The following is a 3,583-nucleotide window of genomic DNA, read 5'->3' on the forward strand; positions in this document are numbered from 1 at the left end:
CCGGCAGGCTCTGCTGGTGGGATTAATATGCTCCCTAGACAGGAGGATGGCAAGACTTTGTGTCATGTGCTTTGGACATGTCCTCAGGAGAGATCCCTCCCTGGGGAAAAACGTCATGCTTGGTAACGTCAAGGGGCAGTGAAAAAGAAGAAGACCCTCCACAAGATGGACTGACAGGGTGGCTCGAGCATACTGACTGTGAGGGTGGCCGAGGACCGGACAGCGTTTCATTCTGTTGTGCATGGGGGCTCGATGAGTTGGAACCAACTGGACAGCACCTCCCAGGAACAACATCTCTCAATGGAGGACGGGAGGGCTGGCCTCCTCCGGCTTCAGCAAACAGCCACCATCACAAAGCTAGAGCAAGTCTTGATCCCATTGGTCACCTCATCTGACTCCCTCCACCCACTGTTGCTTCCTGGAACTGTTTGGATGCCACAGTCCAAGAGCCTCGTGGTGTTGCTTGCCTGGGAACTCTCTTCTCTGCTAAGAAGTCGGCAAGCAAGAGGTGAGAGGGCAGGGGACTCTTCAGCTGGGGAGAGAGAGAAGTGAAGGCATTCCCCCCGTGACAGACGGCCGCTGTTGATGCCTGCACAACACAATACAAATAGAACAGAGCATCAATAGACTCGCACAGGTTGGTGTTCCTCCACCCCAGGGATTCTGAGCTCTAGCTGGTCAGAAGAATCTTGGCTTTTGAAAACAAAGCTAAACATATCCCTGTGCAATTCCACCCCATAATTCCACTCCCACATATAATTATTGCTCATTAAGTACCAGCTCTGATCTCAATCCTCACAATAATTCAGCAAGAATGCTATTAGTCTCTTTCCCTTGTAGATGAGGAAACTGAAGACAAGACAAATCGCATAGCTGATAAGTAGCAGAACTAGGAGCCAAGTCTAAGTCTTCCTTTCTACAAACGTTCCGGTCTTTCCATTATTCAGCCAGTCAGCCAGTCCATTCCAAACCCACAACCAACCAACCAACCAACCAACAAACAAACACTGCCATCGAGTCGATTCTGACTCACGCGACCCGATAAGACAGGGTAGAACTGCCCCTGTGGGTTTCTGAGACTAACTCTTCACAGGAGTTGAAACCTTCTCTTTCTTCTGCGGAGCACCTGGTGGTTTCAAACTGCTAACTTCTCAGTTAACACCCCAATGTGCAACCCTTCGTGGCTCCTTCAGTCCGTTCCAGCAGTGAAATAAATAAAGAAATAAACATCGTGTGCATTTTTGGTAGCAGGCTTTGTGCTGGGCATTGTGCACATCAACCTCCCTGAGAAGATTGCCGTGAGGAGTGAGTGGGTGGGTGCATGATGTGAGGTCTGTACGGCAGCACTTACCCTGTAGATGTGGAAGGAAATGGGGTCCCAAGCTGCTTGTCTTCTTAATTGTTCTGGTGGTTTGGCTAAAGGCAGGAGGTCTATGGTTATATAAGCATAGCTAATGGAAGCCTCTGTGTTGCTTACTTTGGGAACTTTCCAGAAGCTAACACCAGTAGCAGGTCATGTTAAAAATGGGTTAAAATCATTATTGGATTATGAATAATTCACAAGGTACCCCTGTTACCCATTACATTTTGTTCTACATAATTGCTTCCTGGAAATCTGCTCCCAGTGCAGGGAATTGGGAGTATGCATGAAATTGAATATTTCTGCCTTTGACAAGTAAATTTAAACAAAATCGTGAATTAGTTTCAGTCCACCACTGCCTGTCCCCTTTGATTTCTTGAGACACGTCCTTTACTCCAGCAAAACCATTGAGCAAGCAAAAAAGGAGCCAGCTCCTTCGAAAGGGACATCAGTCCTAGATCCCATTCATCCCAGGCAATGTCCCAAGGCTTCTAATTACTCCAGAGGATGGGGAGATGGAGGAGGATGTCTGGAGTAGAATCGGAAAATGCACCCTGGATGTTCTGATATAAAAATGGTATTGCCCAGAATAATAAGAGCCATCATGATTGTTGTTTTTTTTTTGGAGGGGTGGGATGTTGTGCTCTTCATTGTCAAAAATGAAGACCTTTACAAAGACAGTGGTGACTCAGTGGCTAGCTCTTCCGTTCTGCTCATCGCTGGCAGAGCCTGGGTGCTGCTTGGGACAGGTTGCTACCTGGAGCTGGTGCGAAGAACTAGGGCCAGGCTCCAAGAGGAGACATGAAATAGGGCAAAAGGCCTCAAGGTCTAGGCAGCGAATGAGGCTCTTGACTGATGGCAAGAACAGGACCACGTGCTTCTTCACTCCGGGATGGGATGGGATGGCGGGGGACTCACACTACTCCCTGGGCTTAGGAACCTGGGAGAGGACTGGCAGGGCCTGCAGGTGGCCTGAATGAGGTTGCAGCACTCAACCCAAAGGGGTGCAGGTGGGCGTTCTGAAAGGGGTGGCCCCAGGGGCATGCGAGGGAATGAGGAGGGGTGAGATGTATGGTCTCTAGCAGCATTCCTGCCACTTGAACAGCGACCAGATAGATGCCACACGTCTAAGAGACCAGACCTGTCTCCCAGGAAGGATGAGTGTCCCTGCCCAGTAGGTGCTTCCGCCTGCCAGCAAAAAGCTTGAGCCCTGGCAAGTGGCAATCTAGTGGTTGGGGGAGACTGGCCACCCCGCCAAGGTGCAGCTAGTGATGGTCAGGGCGTCACACTGGATCTTGCACTTAACTGGGTCTTCAAATCATTCAGCTTCTCCTTAAACTCAGGGCTGAGAGGACGATGGTTTCGGGGTGCAGAGAGCCACAGGACTCCATGCTGCAGTAAAACCTCTCTGACGTGCCATTGGGGTTGTATGGCTCCTTGGGACTCATCCTCCCAGCTCTGATACTCACCCTTTGGCCATTCCTCTGGCTTGGGGTACACCGTGTGCCTCCGGACATTGTCAGGATCGTATTCGACTACTACCCCCGCAGTGGGATTCCACTTGGTGCACTCCTTGCCAAAGCCCTCCTTGGCACAGGCTCACAGTCTCAGCTCCTGCCCTTCCTGAGCTTGATGATGAGGATGTCGTCCTGCCCCACGTAGCCGCGGGGGTCACTGTTGGAGATGAGGTCGTGGGTGGTGACGTGGCACGTCCGGTCTTCATTGCACTGCACGTCCAAGGTGAACCCCACGGAGCACTCCCGGGCGTCCTTCAGCTGGTCATCACTAACGAGCGGAGCGCACCCGAGTCTGAGCAATGGGCTCGCCGTGGAGGGCCGAGGAGTTGGCGTCAGTCTGCACCCAGTCGATGGCTGTGATGGGCACCTCGGCGATGAAGACCCTCCGGCTAAAACTGGCCACTGCTAGGTCTGTCTTCTCAAGGATGAACTTGACATTCTTTCTCGTCCATGAGCTCCGTGATCCGCACAGTAGGATGGTTGGCGTACGACGTGGCGCTATTCGCCTGGCCCACCCTCCGCAGAACGCGAACTTACGTCATGAATTTTTAACTGAGATATAATTCACATACCATAATATCTACTCTCTTGAGTGTGTAATTTACTGGTTATTAGAATGTTCGCAGTGTTGTGCGTGCAATCATCACTAATTCCACAGCATTTCATCACCGTATCTGTCAGCAGAACCCTCCACTCCCCATTTAAC

At 51.0% G+C, this 3,583-nt stretch overlaps 1 pseudogene; it reads right to left on the reverse strand.

Annotated features, from left to right (window-relative positions):
- Positions 1 to 2,585: 2,585 nt before the first annotated feature.
- On the reverse strand, positions 2,586 to 3,543 carry LOC101664276 (annotated as a pseudogene).
- Positions 3,544 to 3,583: the final 40 nt, after the last annotated feature.

This window comes from Echinops telfairi, unplaced genomic scaffold (assembly GCF_000313985.2).
Source record: "Echinops telfairi isolate 266 unplaced genomic scaffold, ASM31398v2 ScPeMD7_7469;HRSCAF=8507_0, whole genome shotgun sequence".
Classification (NCBI taxonomy): domain Eukaryota; kingdom Metazoa; phylum Chordata; class Mammalia; order Afrosoricida; family Tenrecidae; genus Echinops; species Echinops telfairi.